Genomic DNA, 20,113 nt, shown 5'->3' with positions numbered 1-20,113 from the left:
GGATATGCATGTATATAGCAAAAATACCTCACAAAACATATATATGTATGTTTAGGTAGCAAGATACCTTGGATATGCATGTATATAGCAAAAATACCTCACAAAAATATACACATGTTTAGGTAGCAAAATACCTCATGAAAAGAAAAACAAACAAAAACAAACAAGGAAAAGAAATAAACGAATGATAAAAAGGAAGAAAGAGAAAAAAGAAAAATAAGTTGTCTAGCTAAAAAACTAACATGCTTTTGAAAAGAGATAACTTCTAGCTTTTCTTTGAAAAAATTCACTAATCATAACCAGTTTTTGAAAGAAAATGTGTGTATACGCCTGGAGGGTGAATGCTGTGAAAATTTTCCCGAATGCCCAAAATGGACTCGGATGAATGCACAAATTGATAAAAGAACATATTTTGGAAACACTGGGTTGACTAAAATAGAGAAAAATAAATCATGAGCCCTAGTATCACATGACCCTAAAAACTTGATGTTTGAGTGTCCACATAGGTGCATGCATGACTAGTTTTGCATAAAATTTCCAAATCATCATTATTGCATTTGTGTCATGGAAATAATGTGGGACATTCACTTTTATCCTTGAACCAAACCAAACCCTGACATATATCATGTCCAGCTATGCTACAAGCCTTGAGCCAAAATCCCAACTTACCATAAACCTTGACCCAGGGTGAGAGTGTCAATCCTTGCCCTCGAAAGAAAACAAAAAGGAAAAATTTCCAATCAAAAGAGTGGAAGAAAACAAAAATTCCCAGTCAAAGAGGGAGAGAAAGCAAAAAAAAAAAAGGAAAGAAAGAAAGTTCCCGATCAAGGATCGGAAGAAAACAGAAGAAATATACAGAAAGGTCTTTAGACCAGACAATATCTGAACAATACAGATTTGTCACCAAGTAAACAAGAAAAGAAAGGAAACCACGACCTAAAGTGGTCCTCTCCCTTTGATTGCCAACCAAAATCCTGTGTGTCAGTGACTTTTTCGCCCCACACTAAACAAAAACAGAAAAGGAAAAGGCCAAAAACATTCAAAGCAAAAATTCCAACAAAAAAAACACCATTCCCAAGAAAAAGTCCTATTGATCCATGATCACACATGTAATCTTTGATTTGATAGGAAATAATTTGCAAAATCAAGTCATGGCATATCTATGGTTCGAAATTAGGATGAAACACTTACCCGTGTGAGATTGATATACTTTGAGTGATTTTCTTCTATTTTTGTTGGACCCAGTGTTTCCTCTAAATGGTCATTTAGAAATAAAATGCTAACATCCAAAATCTCATTTGTGGTTATGAGAAGATTTCATCAGCATACTCCCCTTCCCCGGTGGACACATTGTTTTTCGTCCGAAAAGCATATGTTGCTCTGACTAGTTGGAAGTTTTCTCTCTTTACTAAAGCATGTTCACATTTTAGTGAAGAAAACACCGAGACTATTTTTAGTCTCACAAGTTATCCAGAACTACGTAGGTCTGAGTTCCTCATTGAGGATACGTAGGAGCAAGAGCCTCGCTTTTGTCGGCCGCCCCCACAATTTCTATCATACTGACACTGGAGTCACGTGACATGCAGAGATACCTAAGTGGTTATCTGTTTAAACTTTCTTTTGCTATCTCTAAGACTCAAAGCATGATAGCACGCGGAGACTAACGTCGTCTTCTGCACCCTTTGTCAATCGCGGCCAACAAGCCCATTGACACGCGGAGATTTACGTCATCTTCCGCGCAAACAATTTCTGTCATACTGACATTGGAGTCACGTGACATGTAGAGATACCCGAGTGGTTATCCGTTTAAACTTTCTTTTGCTATCTCTAAGACTCAAAGCATGATAGCACGCAGAGACTAACGTCGTCTTCTGCACCCTTTGTCAATCGCGGCCAACAAGCTCGTTGACACGCAGAGATTTATGTCGTCTTCCGCGCAGACAATTTCTGTCATACCTGACACTGGAGTCACTTGACATGCGGAGATACCTGAGTGGTTATCCGTTTAAAACTTTCCTATGCTATCTATAAGACTCAAAGCATGATAGCAAGTTGAGTGGGTAAACACGCAGAGACAGATTCTGCGCCCTTTATCATTTGGGAACAACAAGCTGAGCGGGTAAACGCGCAAAGACAGATTCTGCACCCTTTATCATTTAGGAGCAACAAGCTGAGTGGGTAAACGTGCAGAGATAGATTATGTGCCCTTTATCATTTAGGAACAACAAGCTAAGTGGGTAAACGCGCAGAGACAGATTCTGCGCCCTTTATCATTCAGGAGCAGCGAGGCGGGTGATAAACGCACAGAGACAAATTCTGCGCCCTTTGTCATTCAGATTTCGCAAGTTGGGTGATAAACGCGCAGAGACGAATTCTGCACCCTTTGTCATTCAAAAACAGTAAGTCGAGAGGTGGGCGGAGACAAATTATGGTCATTCCACACACCTTTTTGCAATCCAGAGGCGATCGTGTCCGGTGGCATGCAGAGACAAATTATGGTCATTCTGTATCTTGCCGCCCAGGCTCGATCGTTTCCAACAAAACGCAGAGACAAATTATGGTCATTCTGCGTCTTGTATCAACCGAGAGGAACAAATTCGACAGTATCAGGATGATGTGTCGGTACTGATCATTTTCAAATTTTTGCAGGTTCCGCTGGCAGGGAGGTTCACTGGCTGAATGGTGTTTCGCTCGAACGAAATTAGTGTCTTATCTTTACTTCCCTTTTATCTCCAATAAAAGACAAGTAAAGAGGGGCAACTGTCATACCCTAATTTCGTCCGGGGACCATCCGTTGTTGGGATGCGACCCTCGTTTGACCACTTCGAGGTGCTTGGCACCCATCGTTAGGCAATTCGTGAAGTTCCGTGACATGCCGAAAGTCAAAAGAAAGCATTGTAGCATAATCCGTGAAGTTCCGTGACATGCCGAGAATTAAAAGGAAGTGTTAGTGTGCAATCCGTAAAGTTCCGTAATGTTCCGGAAGGCAAAAAAAGGGATGATTACATAATCCGTAAGATTTCGTAACATTACGGAAAGAGAACAAGCATCGTTACAAAATTCGTAAAGTTTCATAACGTTACGGAAAAAAAATCACCAAAAAAGAGCAAGGGGGTGTATTTAGTAAAAACGGGGTGCAAATAGCAACCGGGCCCACTTGGGCCTTCCAGAATATTCCTCCAGAAGGCGGTTGCATCTGGAGGAAGCAACCTAGCTCGCCAGGGCGAGCTGGGTGGCAAGCTTCTCCTTTATTTTCCTATAAATAGGGGGCGAAGTGAAGGAAAAAAATGTTCAGCCCTCTTGGTAATTCAAGATCACTTGAAATTAGTTAAAAAAAATTGTTTCCGTGAAGAAAATCCAAGCCAAGGCGCTTCCGTAACGTTTTCGTGGGTGATTTCGCAAAGATTTTCAACCGTTCTTCGAGGTTCTTCGTTCGTTCTTCGTCGTTCTTCGGTCTTCAACCGATAAGTTCCCGAAATCGAACCTTTCAATTCATTCTATGTTCCCTTAGTGGTCCTCATTTGTTTCACGTGCTTTTATTTTCATTTCATTTACTTTCCGTACCCCCTTTTGACGTGCCTTAGTCATTTACTTAAGTCATTTTCTCGCCTAATCAAAAATAAAATAAATTTCCACCGATCATTTGAATTGTAACATCCGTTAATTTCTGTTAAAATAAAATCCGACCGTTCGATCATGCCGTAACCACGTTGGAAACCAAAAAGAGGTAAAATAATAATATAATAATAAAAAATATCTTTTAGTAAAATAAATCAAAAAAATCAATCGGACGTTTTTTCTTTGGGATTTCTCTTTCTTAATCAAATCGACTAATAACCAAAGTGAAACTAAGGCTAAAATCAATTCATAAACCAAACTTTTTGTCATCGCCTAAAAAAGCCATTTTCAAAGGTCCAACGCCTTGAAATGGTCTTTTCTGCTTTTATTGGTTAAGTGTAGATTTCTAAAAAGCCTAAAATCAATATGTAACTTTGTTACCTCTTTCAAAAATAAAGAAATCATTAATGATCTAATGCCTTAATGTTTTCTCACTTTTCAAAAGAATCGAAAGATTGTCTAATGGTCCAACGCCTTAAATGACCTTTCATTCAATAAAAACATATCTTGCAAAAAAGGATAAAAAATAACTTAACCAAAACGCTTTGTTCACAAAAGAACTACGTAGGTCTGATTTCCTTATCACAATCGAGGGATACGTAGGAGCAAGGGAAACACCCTTGTCGACCACAAAAAGATAAAAAATATAAAAGGCACAAAAAGACATAAAGACGTAAAAGGGAACATAAAACAAATTGAAGTCATGTTTGCACATTTGATTAAAGGATGTCGTCCCTTGTGACGGACGTGTGGGGTGCTGATACCTTCCCCGTGCGTAAATACAACTCCCGAACCTTTCACTTAGAATTCGTAGACCACGTCTTTTCCGGTTTTTCTGACGTTTTCCTCAAATAAATGTTGGTGGCGACTCCGCGCGTATTCCTTTCTTGGAACACGCACCCACGAGTCACGCGTCACCCTCCCGTCGAAGGGTAGGTTACGACACTTATCTTAATTTAGTCTTCTCTTGATTCTTGAGTCTTGATCTTGATTCTTGAAGCTTGATCCTTGAATCTTGATTCTTGATTCTTGAATTCAACTTTCCTCTTGAATCTTGAAGTGTTCTTCAACTTTCCTCTTGAATCTTGAAGTGTTCTTGATTCTATCTTGAACATCTTGAACTCATTCTTTGATTGACCTTTGAGCTTTTTGTCATCATCTTTGTTATCATCAAAACATCTTTGATTCAATCTTGATTCATCATGAAGCTTTGCTTCTACAGTGCTGAATTTTGAAAAAAGTCACTTCATGGTAGAACAAGGTATAGTTTTAGGGCATATCATCACACATAAAGGCATAGAGGTAGACCCTGCAAAAATAGCTGTTATTTCACAATTGCCTTAGCCCTCTTGTGTGCGAGAGGTTCATTCTTTTCTTGGTCATGTAGGGTTTTATAGACGTTTTATCAAGGATTTTAGCAAGGTGGCCCTTCCACTTTCCAATTTTCTGCAAAAGGTGGTGGAGTTCGATTTTGATGACAGGTGCAAAGAGGCCTTTGATCGCCTCAAGCGTGCGTTGACTACCACCCCAATCATTCAGGCACCTGATTGGACAACCCTGTTTGAGCTGATGTGTGATGCGTCAAATTATGCATTGGGGGTTGTCCTTGCCCAAAAGATTTACAAGCTGCCTCGGGTGATTTACTACGCTTCCAGAACTTTGGATGCTGCCCAAGCAAATTACACCACCACAGAAAAGGAGCTTTTAGCGATAGTTTTTGCTCTTGAAAAATTTCGTTCATATTTGCTTGGTTCCCATGTTATTGTTTATACTGACCATGCAACTCTAAAGTACTTGTTGAAAAAGGCTGAACCAAAGCCTCGATTGATCAGGTGGATGCTTTGGCTCCAAGAGTTTGATTTAGAGATCCTTGATCGGAGCGGTGCACAGAACTTAGTGGCTGACCACCTGAGTAGGATTGAACATGCGCTAGAGGACTCACCCATTTGGGATGATTTTCTGGATGACCATTTGTACATTTTGTATAGTATTTCTGATTCCTTCCCCACTCCTTGGTTTTCTAATATTGTGAATTATTTGGTTGCTTCTATTTTTCCTCCTCCAACATCTAAAGCTCAAACTGATAAGCATTACATTTGGGATGACCAGTATTTGTGGAAGATGTGCAGTGACCAAGTTATTAGGAGATGCATTCCAGACCATGAGATTGACTCAGTCCTGAATTTTTGTCATTCTTCCGCACCAGGGAGCCATCTTGGTATACAGAGGACAGCTCGCAGGGTGCTTGACTATGGTTTCTATTAGCCCACCATTTTCAAGGATGCATGGAGAATTTGTAGTACTTGTGAGCCTTGTCAGAGAGCAGGTGGTTCACTTTCTTGGAAACAACAAATGCCTCAACAACCTATGTTGTTCTGTGAGGTGTTTGATGTATGGGGTATAGATTTTATGGGACCTTTCCCTGTCTCTTTTGGTTTTCTTTATATTCTCCTTGCTGTTGATTATGTTTCAAAATGGGTGGAAGCCAAAGCCACCAGAACTAACGATGCTAAGGTTGTTGTGGTTTTTGTTAGATCTAATTTGTTTTGCAGGTTTGGAATCCCTAAAGCCATCGTTAGTGATCAAGGCACCCAATTTTGCAACAGATCAATGTATGCCTTGCTCAAAAAGTATGGGGTCGTTCATAGAATTTCCACACCTTACCACGCTCAAACCAATGGGCAGGCTGAGATTTCAAACAGGGAGATAAAAAGGATCTTGGAGAAGATCTTGCAGCCTAACAAAAAGGATTAGAGCACCAGGCTGGATGATGCTCTTTGGGCGCATAAGACTGCCTACAAGGCACCCATAGGGATGTCCTCTTATCGGGTTATCTTTGGCAAGGCTTGTCATCTTCCCGTAGAGATAGAGCATAAAGCCTATTGGGTTGTGAAGACATGTAACTTCTCTTTTGATCAGGCTGGAGAGGAAAGAAAGTTGCAATTCGGTGAGCTAGATGAGATCCGTTTAGAAGCCTATGAGAATTCCAAGTTCTACAAGGAAAAGACCAAGAAGTTCCATGACAACATGATAGCTAAGAAAGACTTCGTTGTTGGACAAAAAGTTTTATTGTATAACTCTAGGCTCAGACTTATGAGTGGTAAGTTGAGGTCAAAGTGGATTGGTCCTTTTGTGGTAACTAACATTTTCCCTTATGGTACAGTTGAGATCAAAAGTGAATCCACAGATAAGAGCTTCAAGGTCAATGGACATCGGCTGAAACCATTCCTCACAAATCCTTCATTAGTGGATGTCGTAGTGGAAGAGACCTCCTTACTCCACCCGACTTCTCTTCTGCCATGACTTAGGGAGTTTTCTTTTTTTGTCTCCTTCTTTACTTTTGACGCACTTGTCCAATTTTATTGATTGATCTGATTGCTTTGAATCTTGTGATAGTGCCACATTGAGGACAATGTGTTGTTTAAGTGTGGGGGGGGGGGGGGGCAGATTGTTCTTTGTTTGGGTTTTTCTAGGTTAAATTTGTTATGTTGGTTTTATGTTTTGTGTACAACATTACATGTTTCTCTTTGAATTTTGGGTTATGTACAGGAAATGGGTAATTGTTTTCGAAATATGAGTTTCTTGGAATTTTTTGAATTGAAATCTTTGCCTTCTCTACATGTCAAGTTAGTTATGAAAGGTCGAATTGAAAGTGATAAATTTACCATTGGTGAGATTTTGAGCCATCATTGTTTATTTTATTCGGTGTGCTTTGCCCCATTGATTGCTTGCACAATAGCCTTGGCTTGACTCTTGTTGATACTTCTTGGTTCACATGCATGTTGGGAGATGATTTAGGCATTTTATTCTTATAAGCCTCTAGCCAAATGAGCCTACCTTGAATTAATTCCTTTGATAGCCCTTTTGAGCTTATGTTTCCCTTTCCTTGTTTTGAAGCTCACTACAAGCCTTAAGTGAAAAACCATGATATCACCGTACCCTTAAGGAATTTTGGAGCTTTGGAATTGTTTTGGGAATAAGTGTGTGGGGGGGGGGGGGGGGGGTATGTTTCATTGGAAGATATGATTTTTGGCCATGCTTAATGTTTTATTTTGGCCATGCTTGATTTATATATATATTGCCTAGTTCTTGCTTTAATCTTCAAAAATTCAAATACTTTTAACTACTGCAAATTCGTACTGTTTAAAAAAAATGAAAAAAAGAAGTGAAGTTGAATAAATGAGGTCTTGTTCTGAGGACTTGATTTGGTTTGAAGCCTTGCTTGATTTTGTTGATATTAGAGGTTTTGGGTTTATTACTTTTGCTTAATTTCCACTTATTCCCCATCGCTCCTCTATTCATTTAGGGTTTTAGCTACTTATCCCATACTTCTCTCTACCTTGTCCTTGGCTCCATTACAACCTTTAAAGACCTTTTGATCCTCATGTGCATGTGTTTGTCAAGTTGTTTGTCAATTTTAGAATTTTTCCAAGTCTATGTGGTGTTTGTTTTCATGGGTGCCTTGAGAGTAAACAGTAGCCTAGACACTAGAAGATAGAGTACATATCTTGTGAGGCTATATCACTTATATTTGAGCTGATTGACTACCTGACCAGGTTTGAGATGCTTGGATGATTTTCATGACTGTCTTGTTTCTTTAACTCATTACACATTGGATATTACCTATTCCTTTCATTCCCTGAGACTTAGTGAGAAATATGTAATTGCTTTGGTGTTTGTTTATCTCTCTTTAATGTCTCTGGATTTCTTCCTTGCTCTGTTTTTAATTTTGCCCAGGAGTGCAAAAAGCTAAGTGTGGGGGGTTTTGATGTGTCATTATTTTCTCCTATTTCTTAACCCTTTTTGTCACCAATTTAATTACTGATTTACTCTAATTGTTAAATTTATTATTCAGTTTTATCAATTGGGCCCACTTGACTAATTTGGCATTTTTAATTCAATTTTAGGATAATTATAAGCAATTGGGCTGAGCCAGATTGGACTTGAAGAGAGAAGACAATTTTATTAGATTTCGTCTAATTTCATTTTATTGCGTTCAGTTTTTATTTTGTTTTAGGCTGAAATAATGTAATTAGGCCCAATGACTTTGAGTGACCCTTATAAAAAGCACAACCTTGGGATTCGTGAAAGGCTATTCTATTATTCAAGAGAATACCTAAGCTGAGTGCATGGAGTTTTAGGGTTTTACATTGTTAGCTTTGTATTACTGTTCACATGAATGCATTTTTCCATTTTCTACTTCTAATCACAATTTCGTTTTTGTTCCTTCTTTTGCCTTTAGCTTCATTTACGTTTTCTGCCTTTAGCTTCATTTACGTTTTCTTCCTTTAGCTTCATATACGTTTTTTTGCTTTCGTTGAATTTATGGAAGGCTAAATTTCTAGTGTTGTTTCCTTCAGAGGATGAATCATAACTCTCTTTGAGGTTCTGTTTTTTAATGTTGCTCTCTTATCGGTTTTCCCTTCACCAATTAACCCACATTCGTTGCTGTTAATCTATGCACGCTTCATGTTCAATTAATTGCCTCTGTGCTTAAGTTACGTTCGTGCTTAATGAACGAGGGATTAATTGGTGTATGTGTTGCTTAATCACATATTGACAACCCTAAGTTGATTTTCGCTTAGTAAATTAAATTAAGGTTGGGCTGAGTGGTTAACTGTTAAGGACAAAATCCTCATAACCTGGGATAAGAGAATGGCTTCTGAATCAAGAGGATACAACACGTTTTTAATACTGTTAATTTTCTATTTCAGTCTGCTTGTTCTTTAATTCACAAAACAAACAACCCCCCCAATTGTTACTGTTACTATTATAACGAAGCATATTATGAACAATTGGTTAGTCATTGCTCGTTGGGAAATGACCTAGGATCACTTCCTAGTTACTGCATTTTAATGTTTATTTTATTCGGGTACGGCCTCGATCAAACACTCCTCAGCAAAATGGAGTTGCTGAATGAATGAACAGAACACTTCTGGAAAGAACAAGATGCCTATTGTCTAATGCTGGCCTCAACAGAAGTTTTTGGAGAGAAGTTATCAATACAACTTGCTTTCTGATCAATAGAACACCCTCTACTGCTATAGGACTTAAAACTCCTATTGAAATCTGGAATGGCAAAACAACAAACTACTCAAACCTAAGAGTATTTGGCTGTAATGCTTATTATCATGTCAATGAAGGAAAACTGGTACCTAGATCAAGAAAGGGTCTGTTCATGGGTGTCACAACCTACCCTTCGGCGGGAGGGCGGCGCGTGACTCGCGGGATGCGTGTTCCACGAAAGGAATACGCGCGAAGTCGCCACCAACGTTTATTTGAGGAAAACGTCGGAAAAACCGGAAAAGACGCGATCTACGAACTTTTAAGTGAAAGGCTCGGGAGTTGTATTTACGCGCGGGGAAGGTAGTAGCACCCCACACGTCCGTCACAAGGGACGACAGCCTTTAATCGAATGTGCAAACATGACTTTGATTTTTACGTTCCCTTTTATGTCCTTATATCCTTTATACCCTTTTTATGTTTTTTTCTCTTTTTGTGGTCGACAAGGGTGTTTCCCTTTGCTCCTACGTATTCCTCAATTGGGATGAGAAAATCAGACCTACGTAGTTCTTTCTTATGCGTGAATCAAGTGATTCTTTTTACTTGAAAGGTGATCATTTTAAGGCGTTGGACCTTAAAAATGACCCATTTTACTTAATAAGAAATTGAAGTGATAAACTTTCAAAAACCTATTTTTGTGGACGAGCTTGACTAGGCGAGTTGATTTTAGCCTTAGTTTCACCTTAGTTATTAGTCAATTCGATTAAGAATGAGAAATCCCAAAGAGAAAACGTCCGATTGATTTTTCGCTTTACTTTACTAAAAAATATTTTTTTGATTATTATATTATTATTTTACCTCTTTTTTTGATTTCCAACGTGGTTACGGCATGACCGAACGGTCGGAATTCATTTTAACCAAAATTAACGGATGATACAATTCAAATGATCGGTGGAAATTTATTTTATTTTTAGATTAAGCGAGAAATGACTTAAATAAATGGCTTAAGCAAGTCAAAAGGGAAGAAAAGAAAACTGAAAGTAAACGAAATTAAAGTGAAAGTACACAAAACAAGAAATGAATTGAAAGTCTCGGATTCAAAAACTTACCCGTTGAAGAACGAAGAACGAACGAAGAACGGATGAAGAACGGTGAAGAACGACGAAGAACGATGAAGAATTTCCACAGAATCGCTTACGGAAGCGTTACAGAAGCACTTCGACTCGATTTTTCTTCACGAAAACGTGTTTTTTGCCCAAAATAGCCGAAATGCATAGCCAAAGGGGTCTTCAACATTTTGAAACAGCTCCCCCCTCCCCTATTTATAGAAAAAAAGGGAGGTGCTTGCCGCCCAAAGACTTAATGAAGAAGATTTCTAAGCGCACCCGAATTACTAAGTTCACCCCCCTTTTCGTATTTTACGGAAAAGTTACGGAAGCCTTACGGAACTGTTTTCGAATTTGATTTTCATCTTTTTTCTCTTCCCTTTCACCAATGTTAAGTGGAATATGCTTACCCAAGGTTTTCGGAAATTTTACGGAAGTATTACGGAAGCCGCGGAAGCCCCGAAAACCATTTTTCAAAAACGTGGAGGAGCTTGCCGCCCAGTTGCTTCCTCCTTAAGCAACCCAACTTCCAAAATGTTCTGGAAGGGCCTAGATTTGAATTGCTATTTACACCCCTATCTTGATAAGTTCACCCCCTTACCTTTTTTGGTGATTCCTTTTTCGTAAAGTTACGGAAACTTACGAATCTCGTAACGATACTTGTTTTCTTTCCATAATGTTACGGAACCTTGCGGATTACATAATCATCCCCTTTTTGACTTACGGAATGTTACGGAATCTCACTTAATTATGCAACGATGCTTCCATTTGATTTCCGGTGTGTCACGGAAACTTACGGATTGTGCATCAATATTTTTTGGTTTTCCGGCATGTCCTGGAATTTCACAAATTGCCTAATGATGGGTGCCAAGCACCTCACAAAGACCAAAGAAAGGTCGCATGTCATCAAGCAAAGGTCCCCGGACGAAATTAGGGTATGACAGTTGCCCCTCTTTACTTGTCTTTTATTGGAGATAAAAGGAAAGTAAAGACAAGACACTAATTTCGTTCCTCTCGATTTGACGAGAGTCGCGGGTGACCATAAAATCTCCACATGCAAATGACTTGTTGTTCCCGGAATTTCACAAATTGCCTAATGATGGGTGCCAAGCACCTCACAAGGACCAAAGAAAGGTCGCATGTCATCAAGCAAAGATCCCCGGACGAAATTAGGGTATGACACTAATTTCGTTCCTCTCGGTTGACGAGAGTTGCGGGTGACCATAAAATTTCCGCATGTAAATGACTTTTTGTTCCCGGAATTTCACAAATTGCCTAATGATGGGTGCCAAGCACCTCACAAGGACCAAAGAAAGGTCGCATGTCATCAAGCAAAGATCCCCGGACGAAATTAGGGTATGACACTAATTTCGTTCCTCTCGGTTGACGAGAGTCGCGGGTGACCGTAAAATTTCCGCATGTAAATGACTCGTTGTTCCCGGAGGAACAAAAGGTGCAGAAGACTATGTCAGTCTCTGCATGACATCGGGCCCGCCGCCTCTGGATGACACAAGGGTGTGGATAACCGTAAGGTATCTCCGCGTGTCATCAGGCCCGCCGCCTCTGGATGACACAAGGGTGCAGAATGACCAAATTTTGTCTCTGCGTGTCATCGGGCCCGCCGCCTCTGGATGACACAAGGGTGCGGATAACCGTAAGGTATCTCCGCGTGTCATCGGGCCCGCCGCCTCTGGATGACACAAGGGTGCAGAATGACCAAATTTTGTCTCTGCGTGTCATCGGGCCCACCTCCTCTGGATGACAAAAGGGTGCAGATAACCGTAAGGTATCTCCGCGTGTCATCGGGCCCGCCGCCTCTGGATGACACAAGGGTGCAGAATGACCAAATTTTGTCTCTGCGTGTCATCGGGCCCGCCGCCTCTGGATGACACAAGGGTGCAGAATGACCAAATTTTGTCTCTGCTTATCATCGGGCCCGCCGCCTCTGGATGACAAAAGGGTGCGGATAACCGTAAGGTATCTCTGCGTATCATCGGGCCCGCCGCCTCTGGTTGGCACAAGGGTGCGGATAACCGTAATGTATCTCCGCGTATCATCGGGCCCGCCGCCTCTGGATGACACAAGGGTGCGGATAACCGTAAGGTATCTCTGTGTGTCATCGGGCCCGCCGCCTCTGGATGACACAAGGGTGCAGAATGACCAAATTTTGTCTCTGCGTGTCATCGGGCCCGCCGCCTCTGGATGACAAAAGGGTGCGGATAACCGTAAGGTATCTCCGCGTGTCATCGGGCCCGCCGTCTCTGGATGACACAAGGGTGCAGAATGACCAAATTTTGTCTCTGCGTGTCATCGGGCCCGCCGCCTCTGGTTGACAAAAGGGTGCGGATAACCGTAAGGTATCTCCGCGTGTCATCGGGCCCGCCGCCTCTGGATGACACAAGGGTGCATGTCACATGACCTCAGGGTCAGTATGACAAAGATTATGGGGCGGCCGACAAAAGCAAGGCTCTTGCTCCTACGTATCCTCCAATGAGGAACTCAGACCTACGTAGTTCTAGATAACTTGTGAGACTTGAAAAAGTCTCCACCAGAAGATGCCTACATCTCTGGAAAGGGCGCAGATGACCATATTGGCCTCCGCTTATCAATCACACTCGAGGTGCGGATAACCGTAAGGTGTCTCCGCGGGCTACCAGCTCTTGGGTCATGGTAACAAAAGGAGGTGTGGTCGACAAAAGCGAGGCTTTTGCTCCTACGTATCCTCCAATGAGAAACTCAGACCTACGTAGTTCTGGATAACTTGTGAGACTTGAAAAAGTCTCCGTGTTTTCTCCACTAAAATGCAAACATGCTTTAGTAAGGAGACAAATATTCCAACTGATTAGAGCAGCATATGCTTTTTTGAGTGAAAAACAATGCGTCTACCGGGGAAGAAGAGTCTGCTGATGAAACCCCCCATAACCATAAATGAGATTTTGGATGTTAGCATTTCGTTTCTAAATGACCATTTAGAGGAAACACTGGGTTCGACAAAAATAGAAGAAATCCACTCAAAGTGTATCAATCTCGCACAGGTAAATGTTTTATCCTAATTCCGAACCATAGATATGTCATGACTTGACTTTGCAAATTATTTCCTATCAAATCAAAAATTACATGCGTGATCATGGATCAATAGGACTTCCCTTGGGAATGGGTTCTTTTGGTGGGTTTTTCGGCTTTTGACCTCTTCCTTTTTTTTGGCCCTTTTTTGGCTTTTTTCCTTTTCAGTTTTGGTTTAGTGCGGGGCGAAAAAGTCGCTAGCACACAAGATTTTGGTTGGCAATTAAAGGGAGAAGACCACTTTAGGTCGTGGTTTCCCTTCCTTCTTTTTGTTCATTTGGTGACAATTCTGTATTGTTCAGATATTGTCCGGTCCAAAGACCTTTCTGCACATTTCTTCTTTTTTTCTTTCGATCCTTGATCAGGAGCTTTCTTTCCTTCTTCTTCTTCTTCTTTTTTTTACTTTCTCCCATTCTTTGATTGGGAATTTTCTTTCTTTTCTTTTTGCTTTCTCCCACTCTGATCGATGCCGTACCCGAATCAAATAAACATGAAAATGCAGTAACTAGGAAGTGATCCTAGGTCGTTTCCCAACGAGCAGTGACAAACCAAATGTTCATAATATACTTGCAGTAACAGTAACGATTGGGGGGGGGGGGGTTTGTATGTTTTGTGATTAAAGAGCAGAACAAGTAAACTGAAATACGAAACTACTAATATTAAAAACGGGTTGTTTCCTCTGATTTAGAAGCCATTCTCTTATCCTGGGTTGGAGAATTCGTCCCTAACAGTCAACCACTTAATCCAACCCTATTTCAATTTACTAAGCGAAAATCAACTTAGGGTTTTCAATACGTGATTAGGCACCACATACACCAGTTAGCCCTTCCTCCATTAAGCATGAACGCAAGTTAGGCTCAGAGGCAATTAATCGAACACGAAGCGTGCACTGATTAATATTCACGAATTTGGGATACTGGTGAAGGGAGAACTGCCAGGAAACCACATTACAAGCGAAACCTCAAAGAGAGTTGGGCTTCGTCCTCAAAAGGAAACAACACCAGAAAATCTAGCCTTCCATGGATTCAAACAGAAAACGCAATTGAAACATGAAGCAGAAACGTAAATGAACAGAAACGTAAACGAAAGTAGAAGAAGAAGCAAGAACGAAATTGTAATTAGAAGCAGAAAACGTAAAATTGCATTACGAACTCAGAAACGTCAAAACAGAAAAACGAAAACCCTAAAACAAAGCTCTGAATAATGAATAGCATAACAGAATAGAATGCCCTCACGAATCCCAAGGCAGCTATTTAAAAAGAGTCACTCAAAGTCACTGGGCCCTATTACAATACTCTGGCCCAAAACGAAATAAACACTGAACAACATAAAATAAAATTGCGAAATTTCCTAATTAGAAATTAACTAAGGTAAGCGCTGCTTTATTTGCCCTCTTCAAGTCCACAACCAAAATCCGGATTAAGCCCAATGTTTCATTAATTCCTGAAATTAGATTAAAAACATCAAATTAGCTAATTGAGCCCAAATAATAAAACTGCCTAATTAATTGACAATTAAGACCAATCAATAATTAAAATGGTGCAAAAAGGGTTTAGAAAATAGAAGAAAATGATGGCACATCAAAACCCCCCATACTTAGCCTTTTGCACTCCTGGGCAAAATGAAACAAAGAACAAAATCCAAGGATATCAAAGGGAGACAAACAAAAACATTCACATATTTCTCAATGAACATCAAGGAATGGGTAACATCTAACATAAGGAGATCCAAAAAGTCAAGACATTCATGAAAATCATCCAAGCAACCCAATCATGGCAAAATAGTTAATCAGCTCAAGAATGAAAAGTGATAAAGCCTCACAAGATATACACTCTATCTCTCAAGTGTCTAGGCTACTATTTACCCTCAAAGCACCCATGAAAGCAAACACCACATAAACTTGGCAAGATTCTAAAATTGACAATCAACCCATAAACACAAGCACATGAGGATCAAAAGGTCTTTTAAGGTTGTAATGGGGCCAAGGACAAGGTATGGAGAAATATGGAATAAGTGGCTAAATCCCAAAGGAATAGAGGAGCAAAGGGGAATAAGTGCATATTAAGAAAAAAATAAGAAAATAAAAAGAAGTAAAGATAAAAATTAAACATGAAGAGTAGAACCAAGAGTTTCATCATTCTTGTGCCATTTAAGATCTTATTCACTCAACTTTATTGCTTTTCTTTTTCTTTTTTTTTTCGAATTTTTTTTTTTGAACTCTTTAGCCTTTGAGAAACAACATTTCATTCAGCATGTCCAACATTTAACCAATATACAATGTACATCAAGTATGGCCCAAAATACATCATGAAGCATGGCCAACAAAACAAGTTGTCCAATGAAACAAAAACCCCCCACACTTATTCCCAAAACAATTCCAAAGCTCCAAAATTCCTTAAGGATATGGTAATATCATGGTTTTTCACTTAAGGCTTGTAGTGAGCTTCAAAACAAGGAAAGGGAAACAAGGCTCAAAAGGGCTATCAAAGGAATTAATTCAAGGTAAGTCCATTTGGCTAGAAGCTTATAAGAACAAAATTGCCTTAATCATTTCCAAATATGCATGTGAATTAGGACGCATCAACAAGAATCAAGCCAAGGCTATTGTGCAAGCAATCAATGGGGCAAAACATACCAAATGATTATAATGATGGATGGCTCAAATTCTCACAAAGGTAAAATCATCACTTTCAAATTGAGCTTTCAAAACTATCATGACATGTAGAGAAGAATCAAGGATTTCAAGTCACAAAATGTCAAGAACTTTTATTTTCAAAACAATTACCCATTTTTTGAACATATCCTATAATTCAAAGAAAAACATGCAAAGTCGTACGTGCACACGAAATTGACCCAAAATATTAAACTGAAAATCCGACGAAACTAACAACATTAACAAATTAACACAACTAACAAATTAACAAAACCAACAAAACTAGCAAAACCAAAGAACACTCCCCCCCCCCCCATACTTAAACAACACATTGTCCTCAATGTAGCACAATTAAAAGATTAAAAACAATTAAATCATCAAAGAGAATCGGACAAGTGTAATAAAAGCAAAGAAGGAGATAGGAAAAGAAAAACTCCCTAAGTCATGGTGGAGGAAGAGTAGGGTGGAGTAAGGAAGTCTCTTCCACCACTACGTCCACTAAAGAAGGGTTCGTGAGGAATGGCTTAAGTCGATGTCCGTTGACCTTGAAGCTCTTGTTTGTGGAGTCGCTTTTGATCTCAACTGTACCATAAGGAAAAACATTAGTAACAACAAAAGGACCAATCCACTTAGACCTCAACTTACCACTCATGAGTCCAAGCCTAGAATTATACAATAACACTTTTTGCCCAACCACAAAGTCTTTTTTAACTATCATGCTATCATGGAACTTCTTGGTCTTTTCTTTGTAGAACTTGGCATTCTCGTAGGCGTCTAGGCGGATTTCATCTAACTCACTCAGTTGCAACTTCCTTTCCTCGCCAGCTTGATCCATAGAGAAGTTGCAAGTCTTCACTGCCCAGTATGATTTGTGCTCAATTTCCACTGGAAGATGACATGCCTTTCTAAAGACAACCCGATAAGGAGACATTCCTATGGGTGCTTTGTAGGCAGTCCGATGTGCCCAGAGAGCATCATCAAGCCTGGTACTCCAATCTTTCCTGCTTGGCTGCACAATCTTCTCTAGAATTCTCTTGATTTCCCTGTTAGAAATTTCTGCTTGTCCATTAGTCTGGGGGTGGTATGGTGTGGATACCCTGTGTACCACCCCGTACTTTTTAAGCAGGGCATGTATTGTCCTGTTGCAAAAATGGGTTCCTTGATCACTAACAATTGCTTTAGGTACTCCAAACCTGCAAAACAGATTAGACCTGACAAAGTCTGCGACAACTTTAGCATCATTAGTTCTAGTGGGCTTGGCTTCCACCCATTTTGAAACATAGTCAACTGCAAGGAGAATGTAAACATAACCAAAAGAGACAGGAAAAGGACCCATGAAATCTATACCCCAGACCATCAAACACCTCACAGAATAGCATAGGTTGCTGAGGCATTTGTTGTCGCCATGTAAGTGTATTTCCTGCTCTCTGACACTGCTCACAAGTGCTGCAGATCTTCCACGCATCTTTAAAGATGGTGGGCCAATAAAAACCACAATCAAGCACTTTGCGAGCTGTCCTTTGAACACCCAGATGACCTCCCGGTGCGGAAGAATGACAGAACTGCAGGACTGAGTCAGTCTCATGATCTGGAATGCACCGTCTAATGACCTGATCACTGCACAATTTCCACAAGTAGGGGTCATCCCAAATAAAATGCTTAGCATCACTTTTAATCTTATCTTTTTGGGCCTTAGATGCTAAGGGAGGAAAAACAGAGGCAACTAAATAATTGACAATGTTAGCAAACCAGGGAGTAGAAAGAGAGTCAGAAATACTATACAATATATACAAATGATCATCCGGGAAATCATCCCGAATAGGTGAATCTGTATCAGAGACACGTTCGATCCGACTCAAATGATCAGCAACTAGATTTTGTGCTCCGCTCCTATCACGGATCTCCAAGTCAAACTCTTGGAGCATGAGCATCCATCGGATCAACCTAGGCTTAGAATCAGCCTTCTTCAACAAGTACTTTAGAGCTGCATGGTCAGTATAAACAATAATGCGAGTACCAAGCAAATAAGATCGAAATTTTTCAAGAGCAAAAACTATGGCTAGAAGCTCTTTCTTAGTAGTAGTATAATTTGCTTGGGTAGCATCTAAAGTCCTAGAAGCATAATATATCACCCTGGACAATTTATCAATTTTCTGAGCAAGGACAGCCCCCAATGCATAATTTGATGCATCACACATAAGCTCAAAAGGGGCTGTCCAATCAGGTGCCTGGATGATGGGGGTGGTAGTCAACGCTCTTTTGAGGCAATCAAAAGCCTCTTTGCATCTGTCATTAAAGTCAAACTCCACCTCCTTTTGCAACAAGTTGGACAGTGGAAGGGCTACTTTGCTAAAATCCCTTATAAAGCGCCTGTAGAATCCTGCATGACCAAGAAAAGATCGCACCTCTCGCACACAAGAGGGGTAAGGCAATTGTGAAATAACAGAAATTTTTGCAGGATCTACTTCAATACCCTTATTGGAAATAATGTGGCCTAAAACTATACCTTGCTCAACCATAAAATGACATTTTTCAAAATTTAGAACAAGGTTAGTTTCAATGCATCTATTCAAAACTTTTTCCAAACTATTCAAACAACCATCAAAGGAGGATCCATATACAGTGAAATCATCCATAAACACCTCTATGCAATTTTCTAAAAAATCACTGAAAATACTAATCATGCACCGCTGGAAGGTACCAGGGGCATTGCACAGGCCAAAAGGCATCCTCCTATAAGCAAAAGTGCCGAAGGGGCAGGTGAATGTGGTCTTTTCCTGATCCTCAGGAGCAATAGTAATTTGCATATAACCAGAAAAACCATCAAGGAAACAGTAGTGGGATTTACCTGCCAGGCGTTCAAGCATCTGGTCAATGAATGGCAGGGGAAAATGGTCCTTTTTGGTAACTTGGTTCAGCCTCCTATAGTCAATGCAGACTCTCCAACTGTTCTGCACCCGAGTAGGAATCAGCTCCTCCTTCTCTTTTCTGATCACTGTGAGGCCAGTCTTTTCCGGGACTACCTGGACGGGACTCACCCATTGGCTGTCGGAGATAGGATAAATGATTCCAGCTTGCAAAAGCTTGGTTATCTCCTTCTTCACTACATCAAGAATCACCGGGTTGAGTCTTCTCTGTGGCTGTCTTACTGGTTTAGCTCCATCTTCTAAATTTATTCGATGCATACATGTGGATGGGCTAATACCAGGAATGTCTGCCAGGGTCCAGCCTATAGCCTTCTTATGCTTCTTGAGAACTGACAACAACTTCTCCTCTTGCTCATCAGCAAGGGAGGCAGATATAATCACTGGAAAACTCTTGCTATCATCCAAGTAAGCGTATTTTAAATTTGATGGCAGAGGCTTCAATTCTGGTGTGGTCGGCTGGACAGTGGTAGAAGGAGATGGTTTCTCAGCCTTTACCTCATAAAGAAAGTCAGAGGTGTGTACTTCCTGAAACATGGTTAGTCCTATCTGACTCTATAAAATCAATCTCAAGAGGTAAAACACCACCACCAGGCATGCAATCAATATCACTCTCAGATTCACTCTCAGCATCAAATTCAGACATATGATCAAGTACAATTTCAGACTCAATGCATGAAGAGTGAGAGGCATGCAGATTAGAATAAAGATCAGTCATGTATTCATCAACAACATGGTCAATTATT

General features: G+C 40.2%; 1 pseudogene; it reads left to right on the top strand.

Moving 5' to 3' along the window:
- LOC112998138 (uncharacterized) overlaps nucleotides 1-20,113 on the top strand; it is a 271,594-nt pseudogene that overhangs the window by 68,187 nt on the left and 183,294 nt on the right.

This window comes from Glycine max, chromosome 10 (genome assembly GCF_000004515.6).
Source record: "Glycine max cultivar Williams 82 chromosome 10, Glycine_max_v4.0, whole genome shotgun sequence".
Lineage (NCBI taxonomy): Eukaryota > Viridiplantae > Streptophyta > Magnoliopsida > Fabales > Fabaceae > Glycine > Glycine max.
Note: the sequence above shows the minus strand (reverse complement) of the source record. Positions and strands in the feature narration are given on the sequence as shown.